This window comes from Oenanthe melanoleuca, chromosome 12, assembly GCF_029582105.1.
Source record: "Oenanthe melanoleuca isolate GR-GAL-2019-014 chromosome 12, OMel1.0, whole genome shotgun sequence".
Classification (NCBI taxonomy): domain Eukaryota; kingdom Metazoa; phylum Chordata; class Aves; order Passeriformes; family Muscicapidae; genus Oenanthe; species Oenanthe melanoleuca.
In genome coordinates, this window is record NC_079346.1 from 740,673 (window position 1) to 766,314 (window position 25,642).

Sequence of the window (25,642 nt, forward strand, 5' to 3'; positions counted from 1 at the left end):
TCAAATCCAGCACACACACCAATATCAAATCCAGCACACAAATAAAATCTCAAATCCAGCACACACACCAATCCCAAATCCAGCACACACACCAATCTCAAATCCAGCACACACACCAATCCCAAATCCAGCACCCACACCAATCCCAAATCCAGCACACAAATAAAATCTCAAATCCAGCACACACCCCAAATTTCAAATCCAGCACACACACCAATATCAAATCCAGCACACAAATAAAATCTCAAATCCAGCACACACACCAATCTCAAATCCAGCACACACACCAATATCAAATCCAGCACACAAATAAAATCTCAAATCCAGCACACACACCAATCCCAAATCCAGCACACACACCAAATATCAAATCCCCTTGGTAGCAAAGGCCCTGAGCAGTTCCTGAGCTGCCAGACCTCGATCCCCAAGCCCATTATGGAATTGCTGGAGCAGTCTGGGACTGCTCCTAAACGAAGGAACCTGCCAAAATCTCGCTTGAGACTCCACAGAGGGCAGAGATGAGATTTGCAAGGCTGAGCCAAGGGCAGCACCTCAGCACAAGCACCTCCTGCACTCTCAGATTTGGTCTCTGCACAGCACTCCACGGGGATTTATCACTCCACAGGTGTTTATCAGCTCTCTGCCTCCCCAGAAAAACAAACATGAAAACAAAACAGAAAAACCAACGTGGTATTTCCCCAGGATCGGTGCGGGAAGGGCTCAGCAGCTTTGGCTCCACAGAGCAGGGGAAGAGGAGAGCAGATTTCCCCAGAATTCACATTATTTCCCCAAAATTCACTTTATAACCACACAGGCATTTACAACCCCCACAGCACAGAAGGAGACACTGAAAGCAAAATTGCTGCTGGAAAAACAGAAGGGTGAAAACAGAGAAATGAACTTTGCATGGGAAAATCATGAACCCACCAGCTGCTATTGAACCTAAACAAACACAAACTCTCCCAAAAGCAGCAGCTCCCCACCAGTGCCCTGCCCTGCAGAGAGCCCAGAGCCCCCCGAGGCTGCTGCAGCTCCACTGCCCCCCAAAACTGTGCACAGAGAGCCCAGAGCCCCCCAAGTCTGCCCCCCAAAACTGTGCACAGAGAGCCCAGAGCCCCCTGGGGCTGCTGCAGCTCCACTGCCCCCCAAAACTGTGCACAGAGAGCACAGAGCCCCCTGGGGCTGCCACCCAAAACTGTGCAGAGAGCACAGAGACTCCTGAAAGAGCAGGGAGATCCCAGTTTGTCCCAGCTGCTGTCACACCCCAGTTTGTCCCAGCTGCTGTCACACCCCAGTTTGTCCCAGCTCCTGTCAGATCCCAGTTTGTCCCAGCTCCTGTCACACCCCAGTTTGTCCCAGCTGCTGTCACAACCCAGTTTGTCCCAGCTCCTGTCAGATCCCAGTTTGTCCCAGCTGCTGTCACACCCCAGTTTGTCCCAGCTGCTGCCAGATCCCAGTTTGTCCCAGCTGCTGTCACACCCCAGTTTGTCCCAGCTGCTGCCAGATCCCAGTTTGTCCCAGCTCCTGTCAGATCCCAGTTTGTCCCAGCTGCTGTCACATCCCAGTTTGTCCCAGCTGCTGTCACACCCCAGTTTGTCCCTGCTGCTGTCACACCCCAGTTTGTCCCAGCTGCTGTCACACCCCAGTTTGTCCCTGCTGCTGTGACCCTTGGGGACACCTGAGCTGCACAGAGAGCACCCAGCACCAGCAGAGCTGCCACAGCCAAGGGCTGCTTTCTGCAGTTATCACTAAAGTGAGGCTGAAATATCAGTTCTTATCTCAGCTCTTTGTATTCCATCTTGGCAGCCACTGAAAATCAAAAGGAGCACGTTCTGCACTTCTACAACAGCCAAAGCTTCTACAGAATTTGCTGCATTGCTTGTATTCCTAAGGAGACTTTTTGGATTTTAAATCTTTTTCCACTGTTCATAAAATATTAACTACTGCTGGCTGCTTCAATCACTTGGAGTATAAAAATCAGGTATTAGAGGTTTTACCAGCCCTTCCAACAGGATATGTAAAAGCAACATAAAGTTATATATATGTGTGTGTGTGCCATGTAAAATTTTCCTGCTGTTTAGTTAAAACACAGGGAGGAAAGTCCTTCAGAGGCTGTGCCAGGGACTGCAGCCCCCAGAACTGCCCTGCCCAGGGTGTCAGGGCAGGCTGCAAGGGGCACCAGCTGCATCCCAGTGGCCAAACTGGGCCCCACCAGCTCAAATCCAACTGCTGCCCCAGGGAGCTCCACACAGGCACCCCCAGCTCCTGCCAGCACCAAATAAAAATATAAAAAGGGATTGGAAATAAAAGGGGATTGCCCCAGCTGCTCAAGGCCAGGCTGGGCAGTGTCCCTGCTGTTCCCAGTGATGCAAGGAGGGTGAGCAGCACCAAGGCACCACCAGAGTTTGAAACCAGATTGCTCTCTTGAGGGATTTGCAATAATCCAGGTAAATATTTTCTGTCTCTTCAGCATTTCATTTGGGTAAAATCTGTTCTTTACCATCAATTCAAAACTGGAGTTGAAAGGAGCAAGATTTCTCTTCCATCACCTTTTCCCCAATTTTCTGTTCAGCCACACCAAACAGCTCCAGAGAACCCCAGCCTGCTTTCCAAAATCCAGCATCCTGCAGAAGGGCTGCACAAAGGCCAAAGAACCCAGATCTGCTGGTCCTTCTGAGCTGGGGCTTTCTGGGGGACACCCAGGGCTGGCAGGGAGGGGACATTTCACTGACTCAGAGAGGGAAAATTTCACTGACCCAGAGAGGGAAAATTTCACTGACCAGTGGGGAATATTTCACTGACCCAGAGAGGGAATATATCACTGACTGAGAGGGAACACCTCACTAACCCAGAGAGGGAACATTTCACTGACCCAGTGGGGAATATTTCACTGACCCAGAGAGAAAACCTCACTGACTGAGAGGGAACATTTCACTGACCCAGAGAGGGAACATTTCACTAACCCAGTGGGGAATATTTCACTGACCCAGAGAGGGAACATATCACTGACTGAGAGGGAACACCTCACTAACCCAGAGAGGGAACACCTCACTGACTGAGAGGGAACATTTCACTGACCCAGAGAGAACACCTCACTGCCATGGGAAGCAGACTTTCCCTGCTCCCTGTGTCTGCAGGGCTGCTGCACACACCACTCACACGTGCTGTGCCTGGCTGATGTTCTGATCACAGCAATGATTAATGCTGGGAACACTGTCTTAGTCAGTGATTAATTAATGTTAATTTATTTCTAACACTGACCATTATTCTTCATTTATTGCATTTTCTCCTGCCAGTGAAGAGCTGTCTCTGGGTCACACTTGTTGTCTTGCAGCCAGCAGCACAAACTCACTCAGCCTCTCCTTCCCTCAAACATCCCCCAACAGCAGGAGCTCAGGGCAAAACCCCCCTGGGACACACATTTTCCATTTCAAACTCATTCTGTATTATTATTATTGATCCCATCCTCCTCCTCTCCCTGTTCAGTTCCAGGATGTTTGAGCTGCTCTCCAGCCAGGGGTCCCAGGCAGAGCCCAGAGCCAGGCCTGCCCAGCCCCCAAACCCACAATTATTGATCACTGTGCCTCCCTGAGCACCTGCAGCATCAGGAAATGCAGGAGGGCACCCACTGAGACATTCATGAGCTCCTGCCAGGGCTGGATTAACTCCACACTCTGCTGCAGTTTTCCTTTCAGTTTCCTACCAAGTTTTATGGATGTGGTTTCCTGGCAGTGGGGGAACCTCACCCTGCTCTGGATTGCTTCCCCTGGCTCCTGCTCAATAGCTGAACTTTCTCCCCTGGTTGTTTTCTGTGGGCAAAACCCTCCAGACTCTTCTCAGTCTCACTCATCTGAGCAGGAAGGAAACCTGGCAGGAAATTCCAGAAATCCAAATATCCAAAGCAGGGGCTGCACAGACCTTTGGGCTCCCTTGGAACCCAAACCATGCTGTGACTCCATATAGTAAATATAATAAATATTTACTATAAATGTACTACACATAATAATATGGAAATTTTACCCAATATACCAAATATTTACCATAAACATCTATATATAATATACTGAATATTTACTATAAATATACTACATATAATAATATGGAAATTTTATCCAATATACTAAATATTTACTAAAAATATATAGTATATTATAATATGGAAATTTTATCCAATATACTAAATATTTACTAAAAATATATGGTATATTATAATATGGAAATTTTACCTGATATACTAAATATTTTCTATAAATATACTATATACAATAATACAGAAATTTTACCCAAAATACTAAATATTTACTATAAACATATATAATATACTGAATATTTACTATAAACATATATAATATACTGAATATTTACTATAAATATACTACATACAATAATATGGAAATTTTACCCAATATAATAAATATTTACTATAAATATACTACATATAATAATATGGAAGTTTTACCCAATATACCAAATATATACTATAAAGATACCATATATAATAATACAGAAATTTTACATAATATAATAAATATTTACTATAAACATATACATAATATTCTGAATATTTACTATAAATATACTACATATAATATTATGGAAATTTTACCCAATATACTAAATATTTACTATAAATATACCATATATAATAATATGGAAATTATACCTGATATACTAAATATTTACTATAAATATACTATGTATAATAATATGGAAATTTTACCCAATATACTAAATATTTTCTATAAATACACTATGTATAATATGGAATTTTTACCCAATATACTAAATAAGGTCAGAGCTTCAGCTCCCACTCCTTGGCCAGCATTAGGATTAAGCAGCCTTTTAAAATTCCCAACTCCTCATTACCATTATAATTATAATTATTATTATTAGGGATGGAACCCATTCCTGAAACAAACACTTCCACAGCTACTTTGGGTTTCTCTAACAACTGAACAGATCACTTTGAAATTAATTTCCGAGCCCATTTCCAGGCACAAACGAATCCTCATCCCACCACAGCTGCCATGGCACTGAGGGGAAATATCCTGAGTGATACTGGAGGTTTCTCCAGTCCCTGTGCTTCCTCTGCTAGAGGGAGGAAGTGCTCCTGAAAAAAACAATTGTAGCAATTAAGGGACAATAATGACAGCAATTAGTACTGTCCAATGGCTCATGGGAGCACTCCAGCAGCTCAGAGAGCAGGAGAAAGATGATAAACAGGCAGAAAATGAGATGTGTCCATAAATATGAGATTTCCTGTATTTCATCTTGATGACCTGTGCCTGGACCAAGGTCTGTTTGTGACAGTGATGAGCTTTGGGCACAGATTGGATTTTTATAGAAAAACAGGGGCTGGTTTCTGGGCTTTTAAATGCTAAAAGAACCTTGAAGAGCCTGACTTGAAACCAGGACCTAAATTGTGATGAAAATCGGTCACAGCACAAAAAAAAAACCATCTCACAGAATTTTAAAGTTGCAGATAAAACTGTCCTTGGATTCCCAAGGACATCACCTGTGTCAAGTCCCCACCCAGGGGATTGCTCAGCCAGTACACAGACAGGACTCATTTATACTTCCTCAGGGATGAATTATTTACTAAAATTCTTTCCTTTCCACCCCTGGCAGTGTCCCAGGGCAGGCTGGGTGGGGTTTGAGCGCCCTGGGCAGTGGCAGGGGTGGCACTTCAGGGTCTCTGCCAACCCAAACCAGGCTGGGATTCTGGGGTTCTTTGCTCTGGCAGAAGCATCCCTCAGAGCTGGGTCTCTGGAGCAATTCCAACCTTCCTGCTGCTCAGAACCACCTCTCTGGGAGCTGAGGGCCAGGCTGTGCAGCACAGGGTGCCAGGGCAGGGCTGAGACAGAAACTGCACCTGGAGGGGAGAGCAGCTCCAGCCCCTGCCCTGCCCCAGGTGAGTTCAGAGCAGCAGGAATTCTCTGCTCCCCCCTGCCCAAACTCCCCTGAGCTCCCTGAGCTCCAGTATTTCCATTTTCCAACAACAAATACAATCCCCAAATTACTTCACAGAAGGGGGGTGGATGGAGGCACGAGCACAGCTCTGGAGCTGGAAGGAGGAGCAGTTCCAGGGCAGAATAGAGAGAATTCACAGAACACAAGCAGGGAATCAGTCCCACTCCCTTTGGGAACAGGGGCCCTCCCAGAATAGAAAACAAACCTTCAAGAGACATGCTCACAGATTGGGATGCAAAAGGCATTAAAAGGAGGAGGTTTTGACCTGGCATCAGGGCTAAGGGCTGTGCCACTCGTGAAATGTGCATCCCAATTGCAGCCCATGCAATTAAAGGCTGAGCAGTGCTCTGGGAGATGAGAATCCCTGCCCTGAGCACCCAGCCAGCTCCTGCCCATCCCTGCTGTGCTCACACCCACAGCAGTGCAGAAATAAACTAAATAAACTCCTCCTGTGTGCAGGTACTGCCTGTGTTCCAGCCCACCCTCACCATCTGAGCTGCCAACTGCTCCAGTAAATTGCCTTACCTTGGGACTGCTCTGCTTAAAAACACTCAGTGAAAAACACGTCCAGAAAGCAGGATCTGCATTTCTACTGACACAGAAAAAGAGTTTTAGATACACACTTGCCTCATTTGTGTGTGCAAGTCCCTCTGTGTGAATAAGGCTGTGTTTATGTAATCATGGAGATCCTGAGTGAGCACTTCTCACAAGTAAAATTAACTGGTATTTATATTACTCCCATTTTAATTTCTCTTGGTTTATCTGCACTGTGATTCAATAATACTGGGGGAAAATATCTAATTTATAATTGTTAATTACTATTTGTAAGCCCTTGATCTGCAACCCCCTCTTCTTGGAGGGGAGGGTCCTGGAAGACACCAAGCCTTGGCAAGGACAAGGAACAAACACTGGGAGCCACAATTTCCCCTGGGTGCCACAACAAACACTCCAGCAACAGAGAACCCATCCCATTATCCCATCCCATTATCCCATCCCATCCCATCCCCAAGGACAGAAATTCATCTCCTGCACTGAGGGTTTGCTGACACTGAAGGCACAAGCACAAGCAGGACACTCCCCATCCAGTATTTTAAAGTGAATATTCAGCTTGCTCAGAGCTTTAGCTGTGGGGCAGTAAAGCCTCCCTGGCTGCAGGTGCTGGGGTGAGCCATGAGCAGCACTCAGCAGAATTTCCCTCCCAGGATCCATCAGCTGGAGCACCAGTGCTGATGGCCCAGCTGAGCAGTGCTCAGCTCTTCAGGCTTCAACTCCAGCCCTGCAGAGATTTGAGCTAATAAATGGCACTTTGCTAGAGGCAATTGCAAATCTTAACAAAGCTTGAGAGGATCTTGGTGTGAGGAGCCAGTTCTTCAACTCATTTAGGTGATGAGAGCTCAGGGACCCTGCAGCCCTCTCGTGGGGCCAGGTTTGGGACCAGGTGCTGCTTCTGCAGCAAGGCTGTGCTCAGCCCTGCAGGGACTGAAATCCAGCCCACAGAAAACACCCAGGGACATTCTGTCACCGATCCCACAGCACCACAAGGTGTGGCACAACCACTGAGGCGCTGGGTGAAGGAGGGGATGAAGCTCCAAGAAGTTCAAAAAGCTCTGAGTGCTCTGAGCTTGTGCTGAGTCTGGGCAGGCAGAGCACACAATGGCACTGAGGAGGGAGCAAACCAAGGTCTGGCCACCAAACACTGCAGAAAACAAAAGAACCTGCGCCAGAAATGCAAAACTGCAGCTGCACTTGCAGCCACTGCTAAGAGCAAGGGCTGTCCAACACCCTCAGGGGCTTGGGAATGCAAAGGGTCCCGTTTTGGAAGGGCTGATATCAGGATTTTCTGTGTCACACATGGGAAGTCTCATTCTTGTGCTGCTCCCTCCATCCCCACGTCCTTGACAGCACAAGGGAATGGCTTTAGGCTGAGAGGTGCCAGAGTTAGGAGGGATTTTGGGCAGGAATTGTTCCCTGGGATGGAATTCCCAGAGCAGCTGGGGCTGCCCCTGGATCCTGGCAGTGCCCAAGGCCAGGCTGGGCACTGGGGCTGGGACAGTGGGAGGTGTCCCCATGGCAGGGGTGGGATGGATGAGCTTCAGCATCCCTTCCAACCCAAACCTGTGTCTGCCTCTCCCGTGGCCTGAACACACCCTGCAAGGTCTTCTAGCTGCCCAAAACTGTTCCCACTCCTCTGGAGTTCAGATTTACAGCAACCAGGGATCTCAGAATCACCACCCAAGGCACTGAGCAGACTCAGGGTCCTTGCCCTCAGCTGTGGGGCTGGCAGCTCTGGGTGATTTGTTCTCATCTCCTCCATTCCCAAACCCCTGCCTGCATCCCCAGAGAAGTCAGTCTGTGTGGGCACAGAGGCCCTGGCTGGACACACAGACACTTGCAGTGACTGCAGCTCCCTCATCCAAACACGGGCTCACCAATTCCAGCTCCTTTAAAAATAAATCTGAAGCGGAACATAAACAGAGTGAACCAGCTTTTATGTTTTATTTATGTGTACACACTGCTCCATTCATCCCAAACAGATAATTGAACCTTATATTGTCTATGCATATTTTAAAAGGTTTTTAATCTGCAAGTATAAATCTCATTGATTTTGAAAGTAGCCCGATAAAGACAACACCAGTAACGACTTATTCAGCAGCCAGGCTGAGACAGAAAATGTTCCTGTGGCAGAACACAGCTCTGTGAAAGCAATCCACAGACACACAAAGCCAGCCCAGTGGAAACAAACTGCAGTGTGCTACGAGGGGGAGCAATCATCCCTGTGCCTGAGTTACTGGGCTAAATGAGAGCTGTGAGCTGGGTGTGAGCAGATCCCATAACTGCATTTCCAGGAGAGCATCCGTGCTTCTGTCGTGGGAAATAAGCCTGGGATTTGAACAGTTACTCCTGAATTTTCAACACAGCCAAGGGTCTGACAGCCAAAGAGAATAAAGCCCTGGCCCTGGTGCCCTGGCAGCAGAACACATCCAAAATCTGGCAGCACACATTTAGCCACGTTAAGTGGTTATTTCTAATTTCAGTGCACAGTTAAACTTCGGACAAGCAGCTCCAATGGGCAAACCCAAATCCTGTGAGTGACTTCCACTGAGCAGTACTGCAAAAGAAGGAGTCTGCTCTCATTCAAATGTCTCTGAGTGGGCTCACACTGAGGAGGGGCTCAGACAATGAGCTCCCCCAGCTCCTCCAGCACCCCAAGGGGACCAGCTGCATTTCAAGCAGTAAATGATGTTTTAAACAGCGTTTCTGGAGCTCATTTCCCTCCGTGCAATACTGGAAGTATTTCTGAATTTAAAAACATGTCAAATAATAAAAACCCCTGGGTTTTTAATGTGCTCACACACTGTGGCTGACAGAGCAGTTCTGCTTGAGCTTAAACTGCCTTGCTTTGGATTGGCACTTCATTAAAAGCTTGAGGCAGGGGGGGAGCTGTGAGTGATGAAGAATGTGTGGGAGCTGCTGTGTGACCTCCCTGCAGCCCTGGTCACCCACCCCCAGAGCAGCTCCCAGCTCCTCCTTCCCTGGGCCAGCTCAGGCTGTGCTTGTGGAACTGCAGGTGACAAACCCAGGGCCGGAGCACTCACCCCAGTTTCTGAGCAGGGCCACTGCTGCCAGTCCCAGGGACACCAAGGATCAGTGCCCTGAGCCCAAGGGCTCCTGAGGGGCTGGGGTGCTGCCAGGGAGGGTGGCACTGCTCAGAGCCACCGTGGGGACCTGTCCCAGCCCTGCTATCCTGCTGCACAGCCAGCCTGGCTCCCAAACTGATCCAGAGGCCTGGCATGGGCTTGTGACCATTGATAAAAGATCCCTGTTAATCACAGAGTATTGGGGTTTGGATAAACCAGAATGCTCAGGTCTGAAATGAAGCATGACACTAAAGAAAGGGAAATATATGATAAAATCATTTTGTTTTAAACCCCCCTGTTATGAATATTATGTTTTCTAAATAAATTGTATCTAATACCAGTTTGCAAACTAAAGCTTTCCCACAGCCTGAAAGATTTTGCAAAATCAGATTTCCTGCCTTTGTGTAATCAATTGCAGCCTATCCACTGAGACCAGACTTCCCAACTTCTGCTGTTCTTTATCTACCAAGACCAGATTGGTGTCTGTGAGACTGGACAAATTGTCTAGAGATTTCACATTGCCCAGAGGTCCCACAGAAGTTTTTGACCACCACTGCTTACCTGGCAAAATTATGACAACAAAAAATAACAATTATTGATTACTACGAGAAAACCAGACTATAAAAGAAGCTGCAAACCAAAGTTCAGCAGAGTGTGGAGTGGGCAGTGACCCCCATGTACCCCAGCACTGCATTGCTCTGTCTGTATAAAATAAAACAATCTACATTTTGCTGGATATCAAGAGTTTTGTTTCTCATTTATAACAGTCTGAATGATCCAATCTCCATCAGCCATTCCTTATGTTCCCTTTTCTACCAGCACAAATCCTCTTGTGCATCAGGAAGCCCAGGAGGGCACTCAGAGCATCCGAGGTGCAGCAGCTGCAGGGGAGCAGAAGGGCCCTGTGAGCTGCCAGCTCAGCCAGCAGTGAACTCCCAAAGGCAGCTCCAGCTAACACACACACACACAGACAGGCTCTCAGCCAAGTGTTCTGCTCCAGGTGAGAGCAGCCTTCAGCTCAGGGCTCCTTGCTGCTGCAGGATACTGAGTTCACTTTTCCAGCCCTGCCCTGGTGTGAATCTCCACTCAAAGTCACCACCTGCTGCAGCAAGGACTAACATAAATCCTTTTTCCACCAGAGATCAGGGTGGAAAACACTCCAAGATCGAGTCCAGCCCTTCCCCAGCTCTACCAAGGCCAGCACTGTCCTGTGTCCCCAAGTGCCACATCCACAGGGCTTTGAAATCCCCAGGATGGGACTGAGCCTGCCCTGGGCAGCTGCACAGCCTTTCCATGAGGAATTATTGCTGATATTCAGCTTGGAGCAGCCCAGACAGCCTGAGGCTGTTCCCTCTCCTCCTGTCCCAAATCCCCCTGGCTGTCCCCTCCTGCCAGGGGGCTGTGCAGAGGCAGAAGTTCCCCCTTTCCCCAGGCTGAGCCCCTTCCCAGCTCCCTGAGGAGCTCCCCATTCCCTTCCCAGCTCTGTTCCCTGCCCTGGACTCCTCCAGCCCCTCCAGGTCTCCCCTGCACCAGGGAGGGGCTCAGAGAGGACAAGCTGTTCCATCACCTGCAAGGTCAGACATTTCCTTCCCTGCCCCAGGCATTTAGAATTCCTCCAGAGCACACTGACCCCTGGGGATGGCTCCACCAGGGACGCTCAGGGATTATATTTAGCCTGCCTTTGAATTCGTATTTTCTTTAATCCAAAATAAACATTATCACAAGTAGGAAGGGCTGCTGTGTCCTCTGAGCACCAGGAACAGAACAAGGTCCTTCAGGACACAGGCTGGGTATGAAGGAGGGAGAGGAAATGCAGTGAGGAGAGGTGAGGGAGAATGGGCTGTAATCATGGGAGAAATCTGCATTTGACATTTCTCCCACTACATACCAAAGAGTTATAGGGTATAATGAAGTTCCAGTGAATATCTATGTCTTTTATTCCCTTATATTTCATCTCTGGCCTTTTACAAAGTGCATCATCACCATGTAATTCTACAGATATCTAAATATTTCTGCATTATTACAGGAAAAACCACAAGGCAATCACACTTTTACCTTGGCTGGTTTTCTTCACCTCACCATTGAGCTTGCCAGCTAAATAATTACATTTCTTCTTATCTAACTTGTGGGAAAACAAATTTAATAACAGAAATACAGTCAGAAAGACGAATACTTAGGGGAGAATAATTTTCAGCCTTAAACTTCACAAGCTCAATAGATTATTCTGGACACTGGATAATTACTCTGCATGTCTTTATCACAGAAGGGCCTGGACATTCTAATTAATCCAAATTACTTTCTAAGGGCCATGCTATTAGACTCATGCAGGAGCAGCCAGATATAGAAATATTTGTATTTTTAAAGGTCTCTAACAGCTCAGTCTTTCAGCAGCCAGATGAAAACCACGCCAGAGCAGCTCCTGCCCTTGCCTTTCACCATCAGCTCAATTTTCAGTCATTAACAAAGGTTCCCAATTCTCCACCAAGTGTTCTTTGCAAGTTCTGTGTGTCAAATTTGGGGTAAATTGGTCAATACATGGGACAGTCAGAGAAAACATCTGGGGCACACCTCAAGCAAACCAGCTGTGCTTTGGTTTCTGTCCTGAGAGAACCTGACCTGCTCCAGCTGCCCTGGTGCCCAGGCCTGGCCTCACTGACAGCTTTGAGCCAAAAAGCACAAAATAAAGAGCAAATAAAGCCACAAGCACTCAGATTCTCAGCCATGTTCAGACCAAACTTGATGGTTTCTCCCTGCAGTTCCTTTAGCAGAAAAAAAAAATCCAGGTGCTCTGGAAATGTGAATGGTACCTGGAGGAGCCTCCCATCAAAATTTGGAATAGCTTTGAGTTCAACAGCCTGAGGAGCTGGGCTGGCACTGGATGGGCCCCTAGGCAGCACCTTTGAATTTGGGTTCAGGTTCTGGGACATCAGATAAGGGCTCATGGGCAGCCCAGATTTCCCTGATCTTCCTTCCCATACCTGGCTCCCAGCAATGAGAATTTCCCAACCTGCCTTCCCACACCTGGCTCCCAGTAATGAGAATTTCCCTGATCTTCCTTCCCATACCTGGCTCCCAATAATGAGAATTTCCCTGATCTTCCTTCCCATACCTGGCTCCCAGCAATGAGAATTTCCCAACCTTCCTTCCCACACCTGGTTCCCAGTAATGAGAATTTCCCTGATCTTCCTTCCCACACCTGGCTCCCAGTAATGAGAATTTCCCTGATCTTCCCTCCCCGGCCTGGCTCCAGTGCTGGGGGTTTTCTGGCATCTCTGTCTCTCCAGCTGAGCTGTGCTCGGGGCAGCTCTGGGAAGATGAGAGCCCTCCCTGTGACCCTGGCAAGCCCTGGAGATTAAAGGGAAAAGCAGCAAGTGTTTGAAGCTCCCTGCTCTGCGGGGAGGCTGCTGGTGCTGGGAGGGCTCAGGAGCCCTGGGGGCTGATCCTGCAGGGTGCTGGACACTGGCAGGGCTGCAGGCAGGGATGACGTGCCAGGAGCAGCAGCACCTCCTCAGTGGAGCTGCACAGCACCCACAGCTGGGTGGCACAGAACCAGCAGGGCTCTGCACGCTCTGCAGACACTCCTGCAGCTGGGCTGGTCACACCGAGCCAGCACCTGGCTCTGGACACCTCCTCGTGTTTGTGCACGTACAGTTTGCACCCCAAATCACCACTTCTCTGCTTTTCCTTTTCAACTTCTCACTGAATAGCTGTTTCTGAAAGGAAGTTTATGTGGAATGTCGGTGTCAGATCATTCTGAACGACTGACTGGGACTCCTCAGCAGCTCTGCTGGGCAGATGGAGCAGCACCATGGGATAATGGGGATGGGATAATGGGGATGGGATTACGGGGGTGAGATAACGGGGGTGGGATAACGGGGATGGGATATGGGAAATGAGATAATGGGGATGGGATAACGGGGGTGGGATAACGGGGATGGGATAATGGGGATGGGATAATGGGGGTGGGATAACGGGGATTGGATATGGGGGTGGGATAATGGGGATGGGATAACGGGATATCAGGGTGTCCCCATCAGTCCCTGAGCAGCAGGACCAGCCTGTCAGGACCCAGCCAAGCTCCAGCAGCCTGGAGCTCCCTGCAAGAGCAGCTCTGCCCTGCCAGCCCTGCTCCTCGCACCCTGAGAGGGAGGGGGAGGCAGGGGGGGCTTTGCTCTCCACTTGAAGCACGTTTTGAATCTAAAGCAAAGCAGCTCTCCAGGAACACTAAATTCCAGTGAGAGCTTTCCCAGGGCTGTCTCATTGCCCTCGGGGGACAAATAAAAGCTCAGCTATTTCTCCAAACGCTTCTGCAGCTCCTGCTCTGGCTCTGGCACAGCAGCAGCTCATGGGGATGCTTTAGGAAGGGCAGCCCTTCCCCTCAGCGCCTGTCAGATCCTCGCAAACACACGCACAGTTTATTTGCGCCTTTGTTCCATCTCCTGCCAGTTCCCTTCCCCGCAGTTGTTTATCCCTCTCAGCACAAACGCACAGAACAGCCCCTGTGCGTTCCTCATCAGGAGCCGCTGCTGGGCACCGCAGAGGGCGAGGGCTGGGCAGGAGCTGCAGCCTGTGCTCGCCTGCAGCTCCTCTGGAGCGCCCTGTGCTGCCAGCACGAGCAGCCAACGCGAAAACGAGCGCTGCAAAATGGCAACCTCATTTAGATAAGCACCCTGAGAATCCATCTCATTTGTACACAGAGTCATTACACGGTCACAGCCCGGTGACTGAGCCTCTGCTTTTCTCCCGCTCCTAAATGCCAGAGCTCTGGGGTATCCTGAGTTAGCGAGCATTGCTGCCAGCCCTGGGCAGCAGCAGGATTGTCCCTGGCTGGGACTGGGACTGCCAGGGGAGCCCCAGCAGCCCCCCTTATATAGATAGATATAGATACCTATATATAGATATAGATATATATAGATACAGAGATATATAGATATATATAGATACATAGATATAGATATATAGATATATATAGATATAGATATTTAGATATAGATGTATAGATATATTTAGATATAGATATATAGACATTTAGATATATATATATAGATATATATATATATATAGATATATAGATATATATAGATATATAGATATATAGATATAGATAGGGCTCCAAAGCTGCACCAATGCCCCAAACCATCCTCCAAACACCCCTCACCCAGCAGCCCTGGGCTGCAGGAGGGCTGTGAGCCCCTCTCCACCATCACAGCTCCTGCCCCAGGTGGCCCTGTGGGCACAGCAGGACATCCCAGGTGGCACAGGTGCACAGCGAGGGGTCCCTGCCCACTGCCAGCCCCCTGGCACTGGGGACACACGTGCAGCCACATCACTGCAGGCAGGAATGCCAGGAGGCTTCACCATCCATTCTGACAGCCTGGGAATCACCATGTTTAATAACAGAAAGCTGACAGGGAAACTCGATAAACAGAAATCCTTTCCACTTCCACCCTGTCCCGCTCCATCTGCATCATCCCAGACACACAGGAGATTTATACCCACCCAGGTGCTCACACCAATTCCATCACCATGGCATCACAGAGCTCTCAGCTCCTTCAAAACAGAGCTAATAGCATTTTCTCATTATTTCTCCCTTCCAAGCTTCCCAGAGAAATGCTGCAATCACTTATGGCTTTATTTTATTTATTCCTTTGTTTGTGAAAGAGGCTGAGTGAAGCACATCACTTCCCCTCCTGCCAGGGAAAGGGAAACAGGGGGGGATGTGGGAGGGGATTGAGGATTTGAGAACTGGAAAGAATTGTCTGTGCTGCTGTAGGGTCCCACTCCTGTGGGAGCTTCCCCACCCTGTGCCAGGTGGGACAGGAGGGAGCAGAGGTGAGAGATTGAGAGCAGCCCCAGGGACAGCCTGGATTGATTAGTGCAGACATGCCTGCAGTCTGCAATGCTGCTGCATCCTGCTCATCCCTGCACCTGGGACAGCCAGGCTGCCACAGGGAAATGGCAAATCAATCCATCCATCCCCCAAGAAATGGCAAATCCATCCATCCTGCATCCATCCATCCATCCATCCTGTATCCATCCATCCATCCATCCATCATCCATCCTGCATCCATCCATCATCCATCCATCCTGCATCCATCCTGCATCCATCCATCCATCCATCCTGTATCCATCCATCCATCCATCCATCATCCATCCTGCCGCCATCCATCCATCCATCATCCATCCATCCTGCATCCATCCTGCATCCATCCTGCATCCATCCTGCATCCATCCATCCATCCATCCATCCTGCATCCATCCATCCATCCATCCATCCATCCATCCCCAGACCCATCCCTGGGAGTTTTTGGGGCTCCCCAGACCCCTCCCTGGGGGTTTTAGGGCTCCCCAGATCCTGCCCTGGGGTTTTTTGGGGCTCCCCAGACCAGACCAGCCCCAGCAGGAGCATCCCCAACCCTGCTGCTCACACTTGTGTCCACCCTGAGCACCAGCTAACCCCAAATTCACCCCACAGGGAGACACTAATTAGCAGGGAGCTTTGCAGGGATGCATGAATATTAATGGCACGGTCCAAACTAATTTCCCCACTTAGTGCTGTTACAGCAGCTCCATTACAGCCACAAACCCGGGACTGATTTGAAGATCTCCCTAAGAAGGGAGTGAGAACAGCTGCTGGAGAGCTCTGCCACGCCTCAGCTGACACTAACAAGGTCAACTTCCCCCTGTAGAAAATCACAGAAATCTGTAAATATTTTAAGAACAAAAGCAGCCTTTCCCTCCTGGTATAAATATTCTGCTGGAAAATCCACACAGAGCTTCCCTCAGCACAGCCCAGGGAAGTTTGGGGTCTGCTGAACTCCCAGGCGTGGAGCACTGAACGCTGAGAGACAAAAACTGCCATTAAAGCAATGAGCTGGCTCCTGGCTTGGATCTTTATTCCAGATTTCACATTGATACTCCCCTTTCAAGTGCCTGTGCTCAGGAATTCATCAGTCTGTGACATGGCTGAACGATTATATGACATGTTAGAGCCTAAATGCACTTTTATTATGCATAAAGCATTATATTTCTGTATTTATTTCCTTTTGCAATGCTTTTTTACCCCTCTGCAAACACAGGCAGCACTTGGAAACGGTACAGCTCAAAACTGCAATGGCAAAGAAATGAAACCTTTTCCTGAGGAAGAAGAACCAGTTTATCCATTTAGATCCATGACTGAGTTAAACTAGTTTAGAACAAGGGTAGAACATCCCTTCTGCCCCGAGGATGAGCAGTGCCTGAGGTGCACCTGGTTTAATTACACAGAACCCCCTGATTTAATGACCCCAGACCACCCTGGAGCCCTGGGAGGGGTCACTGAGGGTCTCATCCAGCCAGAATTGAGCCCTCAGCAAAGCAAACAAATCATGTTATGGAGGTGAATTCCCAGTGCTGAGTGAGCAGGCTCCAGAGCACCCCCCAAAATCCACCTCAAACCCAGGACTCAACCTCTGCCAGCCCTCACCTCAAACACTCATCCCTCTTTTTTTTTTCTTCACTGAAAGATGGAAGAGTGGGCAGGACATCCCCTCCAAGGAAAGAAGTTCTTGCTCATGCTGAGGTGGAACTTGTTGTGTTTTTAGTCAAAACCACTTCCAGTGACACCCCAGGCTTCAGCCCTGGCTCCCTCCTGCCCCAGCACTGACTGAACTACTGCAGGGGAACAGCAGATAGGTAGATAGATAGATAGATAGATAGATAGATAGATAGATAGATAGATAGATAGATAGATAGATAGATAGATAAAAATACAAATATCTGTTTTCCTGGCGCTTACAATATCCAGCAGGGAAAAACTAAACCGAGCAAAAAACCCTCTGGTGATGATCAGTGACAGAGGAAGATGGCAAAAATCACGGTAAAAAAAACCCCACAAAAATAATGTAAAAATCATGGCAAAAATATGTAAAAATTACGTAAAATCACGTAAAAAATCATGGCAAAAATAATGTAAAAATTACGTAAAATCACGTAAAAAATCATGGCATAAATCACGTAAAAAATCATGGCATAAATCACGTAAAAAATCATGGCATAAATCATGTCAAAATCACGCAAAAATCACGCAAAAATCACGCAAAAATCACGCAAAAATCACGCAAAAATCACGCAAAAATCACGCAAAAATCACGCAAAAATCACGCAAAAATCACGCAAAAATCACGCAAAAATCACGCAAAAATCCCTCAGACGAGGCTGTGCTGGAGCAGGTGCAGAGCTCAGGCAATGCTTCAGGATTTGACAGGATCTCCAGTTTCAAACAGCAGCTCCTCTGGGAGCAGGAGCCCTTGGGAGGTTTTTTTCTCTGCTTCCACCTGCTGGTCAGACCATCCCAACTCTCTTGGGATCAACCAGGGGTGGGCAGGGCTGGGCCAGAGCCCAGGGGCTGCTCTGGGACCTTCCCAGGGGGACATGGAGCAGCTCCCGGCTCTGTGAGGGCAGCCCCAGTGCCAAGGCTCACACTTATTAGCTGTGAATAATAAATTTATTCCTTTGGGGGTGTTGACAAAGTCCTGTGAAAGTTGGACACTGCATTGCACATGGTAGAAACAGAAAATAAAACTGAACTGCATCATCATTTCCCTGGTAATGCCAACAAAGGACTGAGCAAATAACCATGCTGGGGCTGGAAAGCAGCACCACTGCATTTCAGAAGGTTTGTTTTTCAGAAGGGACTGTGACTGAAAGCTGGAAGAGGCTTGTGGAAATTGTTCCTCGAGATAATTGCTATTAATGACTTTCCTGCAGGATGGAGATGGAATTAGAGCCTGGCTCTGTTGAGATGAGCACTCAGGTACCCACAGGTCACACCTATCACAGCCACACAGGGCAGCTGAGATCCTGAAAACTGAAATGCTGAAAACTGAAATGCTGAAAACCGAAATGCTAAAAACTGAAACGCTAAAAACTGAAATGCTGAAAACCGAAATGCTGAAAACCGAAATGCTGAAAACTGGAATCCTCCTGTCATCCAGCACCACCAGACCCTCTGCACCATCTCCCAAGGAATTATATCCCAACACCAGTTTTCCTGCAGCCCCAGTCCAGCAGGCAGCAGCAGGTGGAACACTGGGTGGATGCTCCCCAAACTCCCTGATAACAGCAAACAGCCTCAGGCTGTGCCAGGGCACGCTCAGATTGTACATGAGGAAAAGTTTCATCACAAGGGGTTTGCCAAGGGCTGGCACAGCTGCCCAGGGAAGTGGAACCACCATCCCTGGAAGGGCTCGAGACTCCTGTGGAAGTGGGGACAAGTTCAGTGGTGATACTGGCTGGACTGGACCTTGGAGGGCTTTTCCAGCCAAAGGATTCCAGGGTTTGCAACAAGCAGGGAGGGGCAGCAAGGGAAGGATGAGGAGCTCAGGCAGGGCTGAGGCAGGAAGGTGAATTTGTTTCTCTCTGTTCTCGCCCATCAAAGCTGCAGCAGGGCTAATAGGCTGAAATGGAACAGAAGTGCTCAGGAACTACAGACCAGGCACATCCAGACCAAACCCAGCTCTGGAATTGCTCTGACCTGCCTGCATCCTTTGCACAGCCCCTTTCATGTCCCTCCTTCCCACCCAGGACCAGGTCTTTGCTTCCTGCCCCTCAAGGCCTGCTCAGCCTTTCTCTCCCTGCCTCTCTTTAGACACTGCCTGTGATTCCAAGCCTTTCATTCCTCTCCCTCACACATCCCTGCTCCATCTGGCACTTGCAACACCTTCCAATTTAGATTCACCTGGAATGAATCCAGCCACAGCTTCAGAAATACTGAGGCAGATGCTTTAAACAATGTCTCTTCCACCTTCTGGCTGCTGGGGAAGGAGGGAGTGCCAGCCCCTGCTGCCCTCCTCCCCAGGAGCTGCCCAGGTCTGCAGGATGGATGGATGGATGGAGCACCTGGCTGGGGCTGGCACAGCTCTGGCACAGCCCCACCTGCTCCTGGCAGCTCCCACCTTCCTCATCCTCAATCCTCCCTCCCCCCAAACAGAATCCATCTGCTCTCCCTCCATCTCTGTGTCTCCTTCACCACCCCAGAAGGGCCCAGGGAGAGCCCCAGGTGGGTGCCCCATCCCTGAGCACTCCTGGGGTGTCCCAGGGACCCTGCCCCATTTCAGCACCCTGGGGTCCATCCTGGTGCTGTGGGGAGCAGCAGAGCTCAGGGCAGCCCCTGATGGGGTCTCAGCCCCCCCAGGGATGCTGCTCAGCCCTGAGGAGCTCCTGCACTCACACACCTTGTGCTGCTGGCACCACCCTCCTGCACAAACACCCAGGAATGTTTAATTCTCAATGCCAGCACTCACAGAGATCCAGGAATATTTAATTATCAGAGTTATCAGTCACAGGCTGCAGCTCACCACTGCCTACTCAGCACAGCCACCTCGGATTTACTGAAGCACCTGTGTTCTCCCTCTGCTTTCTTTTCATCTCCCTGATTATTGCCCATCATTCCTGGGCAGCTCCATCAGTAATTCAAGCCAGACTCCCAGCCTGGCTCCTGGGCATGGCAGGGAGTGCTGCAGCATCGATCTGCCTTCCTGTGAGCTGCAGTAAATATCAACCAACCCAGCTCCTCTCATCAACCCAGCTCCTCTGCCCCCATCATCAACCCAGCTCCTCTGCCCCATCACCAACCCAGCTCCTCTGCCCCCATCATCAACCCAGCTCCTCTGCCCCCATCACCAACCCAGCCCCTCTGCCCATCATCAACCCAGCCCCTCTGCCCATCACCAACCCAGCTCCTCTGCCCCATCATCAACCCAGCTCCTCTGCTCCCATCACCAACCCAGCTCCTCTGCCCCCCATCATCAACCCAGCTCCTCTGCCCCATCACCAACCCAGCTCCTCTGCCCCATCATCAACCCAGCTCCTCTGCTCCCATCACCAACCCAGCTCCTCTGCCCCCATCACCAACCCAGCTCCTCTGCCCCATCACCAACCCAGCTCCTCTGCCCATCACCAACCCAGCCCCTCTGCCCATCATCAACCCAGCCCCTCTGCCCATCACCAACCCAGCTCCTCTGCCCATCACCAACCCAGCTCCTCTGCCCCATCATCAACCCAGCTCCTCTGCCCATCATCAACCCAGCTCCTCTGCTCATCACCAACCCAGCTCCTCTGCCCCCATCATCAACCCAGCTCCTCTGCCCCATCATCAACCCAGCTCCTCTGCCCCCATCAACCCAGCCCCTCTGCCCATCATCAACCCAACTCCTCTGCTCCATCATCAACCCAGCTCCTCTGCGCCCATCATCAACCCAGCTCCTCTGCTCTCATCATCAACCCAGCTCCTCTACCCATCATCAACCCAGCTCCTCTGCTCCCATCACCAACCCAGCTCCTCTGCTCCCATCATCAACCCAGCTCCTCTGCTCCCATCACCAACCCAGCTCCTCTGCCCATCATCAACCCAGCTCCTCTGCCCCCATCACCAACCCAGCTCCTCTGCCCATCATCAACCCAGCTCCTCTGCCCATCATCAACCCAGCTCCTCTGCCCCCATCATCAACCCAGCTCCTCTGCTCCCATCACCAACCCAGCTCCTCTGCTCCCATCATCAACCCAGCTCCTCTGCCCCATCATCAACCCAGCTCCTCTGCCCCCCACTGCCAAATGCAAACCCACTGCCAGAGATCTAACAGTGCTTTGAGTGCTCTGATTCCTCAACTCCACCCATTAAACAACTCCAACTCCCTGCAGTTAAAGGAGAGCTGGAGTTCATCTGCAGCTGCCCTGGGATGCTGAGGAGGATGGAGAGCTCCACCTTCACCCCAGGGGCAGCCCTGCTTCAATCCTGAGCACTCTGGGGCAGCTGGGACACCCAGCTGGGCAGAATGAGATTTCCCAGCTCATGGGGGCCCTGCAGGTGCCCCAGATCCCTCTGGGGTGGTCCTGCACACCAGCCCTCTGTGAGCTCTGCCAGATGTGGCACAGATGTGGCTGGCAGGGCTAAGGGGGTGAAACAAGAGGGGCAATGAGCAGCACAAGGGATGCAGGAGATCCCCTGCTCACCCTCCCTGCCAGGATGGATTCAGGAGCTGCAGCTCCCAGAGGGACCTTCTGGAGCACCAGGAGGTCACAGCCACACTCCCAGCTGGTGACAAGGCCATGGCAGCACTGGAGCAATTCTCATTAAGTTAATCAGTGTTTATCCCATCTTTGAGGGGCCGTGGGGCAGCAGCTGTGGGAGCAGCCCTGCCAGGCTGGCACTGGCACCCACCCTTGTCCCCAGAAGTGCCCTGTGGCTGTGACAAGTGGCCCTGGGCAGATGCCAGCCCCTCTCAGCTGAGCCCCCCTGGCAGGACAGAGCCCAAGGACACTCAGGAGTTGATTTTGCCTCCTGGCCCTCTCCCATTGCCTCCTGGCCCAGCCAGCTCAGCCCACAAAGGGAGATGTGGCACCAGGACACTGTGCCCGCTGGGGACAGGGCTGTGGGACCCAGCAGAGCACAGAGCTCACCCCTGAGCACCCCCAGGCACAGGCTGACCCACCCACCCCATAAAAACTGTGCAGGAGTGAGCACGAGCCCCTGTGCATTGAAATGCTGAATTAAGCTTTGAGGAGAAAAAAAAAAAAAATCCCAATTCCAGCAGAGCCCCAGCCAAAGCTGCTGTAACCCCCTCACAGGGCTCTGCTGCAGAGTGCCTCACATAATTAAATGATATGGATAATAAATGCCAGGAATCAAAGGGAAGGCAAAATAAAGGTTTGAAGGTAAAAGATGTTTTCAGATCTGATTTCAAAATGATGGTGCAGAAATGGAAAAGCAAATTTAACAATATTACTGTACTCTATCATTAGGAGGAAATGAGAGCGATTTACTTATCACAGAACTGCACTTTTTAAACAAAACCACCACTTAAAACAAAACATATCTTTGCTAGAAAGACCATCAGAGCTGGGTTAGTCCCAGCACAGGCTGAGGAGCTCCAGCAGGCTGCCCTGTGTCCCAGGGGAGGGAGGCAGCCAGGGCAGCAGGGCAGGGTCAGAGCAGGGACAGCCCAGGCAGGCTCAGGGCTGCCCACAGTGCCCAGCGAGGGCTGGGGTCTGCACCAGGGTTTGTGTGTTCAATGAACAGGAAATGTAACTCACTCTGCTGTGTGCCCTGACCTGCAGCTGCAGCAGAGCCAGCCCCTGGCCCTGCAAGCACAGACACTGCTCACACCCACCCCAGCACCCCGGGCAGGGCTCTGTCCCCTGAACTGTCCCTGCAGTTCAGAAATCTGCTGCACCTGCAAACAGAGCAGCACACAAATTCTGCAAGGTGACTTGCCCAAATCTCTGTCTGGTAGCCATTCTCCCCACTCCATAAGTTCATAAGCCAATAAAGATCTTTTATTCCACTCTCCACCAAACCAGCCCCACAAGCTGCACCCTCAGCCAGCCCAGGTTCAGATTAAACAGAAATTTTTAAATAATTCCAATACATAAAAATGATGTTAGCAGATTTATTCTGCCCATATGGTGGCTGAATTTTTCTGCCAAAATTCTCTGTTACTCTGAAGTACCTGAATCCTGCAGGAACCAGGAACACAAAAATGCCACTGAAGGGCTGGGACAAGGTGATCTCCAAGGTCCCTTTTAACCCAAACTGGCACAAATTCCCCCAAATTCAGCACACACTCAGCTGCCTGACCCAAACCCACCACAAATTCCACGGACTGAGGGACTCTACCCTGAGGAATCAGAAAAGCTGCAGCTCCCAGGAAAGCCAAGGAGCAGAGATGCAGCTCCCAGGGCGAGCAGCACACAGAGCCAGGGCCACAGAGCCTGACTGGGAGCAGATTTTGGAGAGGGAATAAAATCCTGGGGGTGGGAGGGGTGGAAAAGGTCTCCAGATCCCAGCAGCTCTAAGGGATGCCAGAGCTCCAAGGGGCTTTTGATTCATATTTAATGGCCAGACTCAAAGAAAGCCCAAAGGCACCTGGAGGTGAGAACAGAGATGAGGTTCAGCTCTGACAAATGCCAAGGACCTTCCCCACCTGGGTCCTTCAGGCAGCACTTCAAACACGGGGCTGGATCTGGGAGGGCAGGGAGCTCTGGCAGAGCTGGCAAAGGGGCAGGAGCAGAGGGGGGATTCAAAGCACACCAGGATGAAAAGAGAAAATAAAAATAAAAATAAAAAGATAAAGGTAAAAATAAAAATAAAAATAAAAATAAATAAAAAATAAAAATAAAAATAAAAATAAAGATAAAAATAAAATTAAAAATAAAAATAAAAATAAATTAAAATTAAAAATAAATTTAAAATAAAAATAAAAATAAATTTAAATTTAAAAAATTTAAAAAATAAAAATAAAATTAAAGTTAAAATTAAAATTAAAGAATCAGAGCAGAGCCACAGCTGGTCCCAGCCTGGTTGTGGGAACTCAGGCTGGACTTCAGGAGGAATTTTCTCCCTGAGAGTGGCACAAGCTGCCCAGGGAGGTGGAGGAAGCTTCAAGCAACGAGCAGAGACTCTGGGGTCTGCTTTAGAGGACATGGGGGACCAGTCAAAGGATGGATTTGATGTTCTTGGAGGTGTTTTCCAACCCTAATTATTCTGTGGTGCCCCCCACCCTCCTCACTGCTCTGCACACACACCCAGGAGGAAAAGCTCACCTGAAACTCATCCCAGGCAAATTTTACAGCGAAAATTTACCTGCACCAGTTCTCAGAGTCTAATTTTATTTTTCTGCTCATGGAGCTTTTCCTCTGAAACCCTGACAATAACCCAACCCTGCTGCTGAGCAACGCTGCTCATTTACAGTTCCCAAAGAAACAGCAGAAAGAGATTTTGTACCAAGCCCAGAGCAGCAGGGTCACCCAGAAACAGCAATCCAGGCAGGACAGAGCTTGGAGGGGACATCCCTGCCCAGGGAGTCCCAGCTCTGTCCTGCCCAGGCCAGGCTGTGGGAGGGGACACTCAGCAGCAAAGGGAAGGAGGAAATAACTGCAGGAGAAAGAAGATGCATTGTGTTAAAAGTTTTGAGTATCAACAGTGGGAACAGCACAACCCCAGAAATCCTGGCAGGTCTGTCCCACCTCCCTCCTGCACAAACAGGAGGTGCCACCTTTGCTTGAAGAGCTTTCTGGTGCCTTCAGGAAATGCATATTAAAATTTAATTCCCATAAATACCCTTTACAGCTTGCAGCACTAATTGCATTGAATTCATTTAGTCCTCAGGCTGTTAAATAAAGTTTTCCATTGATTTACAGATTATAGGTTGATGTATCACAGCAAAGCTCCTTCCTGGTTTATTATGCCCCTCGAAGCCTTTTTAAAAATATTATTCAGTCCAAAATCAATAGTTACACTTGCAAAGGAAAAAATAGCAACGTGGAAAGGCTCCCAAAGGGAAGATTTAACCCCAGGGTGAATCTTCCCCAGAGCAAGAGAACATCCCAGTCATGAAAAAAGGGACACAGGGACATGGGAACACCTGAGCAAAGCATCTCCAGTTTGTGCCCTCTCCTCCTTTCCTTCCTCACAATAATTTATTTCTAATAAAAGATGATAAACCACTCCAAGGCTTATCAGAGCACACCCCAGGTTGTTGGTCCTTGGGTCTGTCCCCATTGATGGGTTTATACAGTTTTCTGCCACGAGTGGATTCTTTTGGAGAACCCTGGCATTCCCAGAGAAAGGGGAACCTCTCCAGCATGGTGATGTGGGGAAAATGCATCCCCCAGATCAGGCTCAGCAGAGCTCTGAGCAGGAGCTGTGAGTCATCAGGCAGCTTGGAGACGCTCAAGGATGACTAATTTGGATTCTCAAGTTAAAATAAAAGGTGACATGCCTGGGGATGCAGGCCAGAGGCAGCTCTGAGGGATCTGGGGGTGAGAGGGAAGGGAGGGAGCAGTTCCTGCTGGAGGTGCTGGGAGGGCAGTTCTGTCTCTGCCTGGCCCTGCCCACCCTGCTGCAATCCCACCAGCAACAGGTGGGGAGAAAATGCCAGTTTTGCACCAGGCTTGTCTGGATCCATCCCTGGGGAGGGCAGTGCTGCAGATGGAGGGACAGCACTCAGGGGATGGGATACTGGGAGCAGCTCCCCCCACACCTGCTGGGCATCCCT

The 25,642-nt window shown here is 49.6% G+C and overlaps 1 protein-coding gene across 2 annotated transcripts in view; it reads right to left on the reverse strand.

Moving 5' to 3' along the window:
• GRM7 (glutamate metabotropic receptor 7) overlaps positions 1-25,642 on the reverse strand; it is a 184,750-nt gene that overhangs the window by 110,815 nt on the left and 48,293 nt on the right. The window lies entirely within an intron of this gene.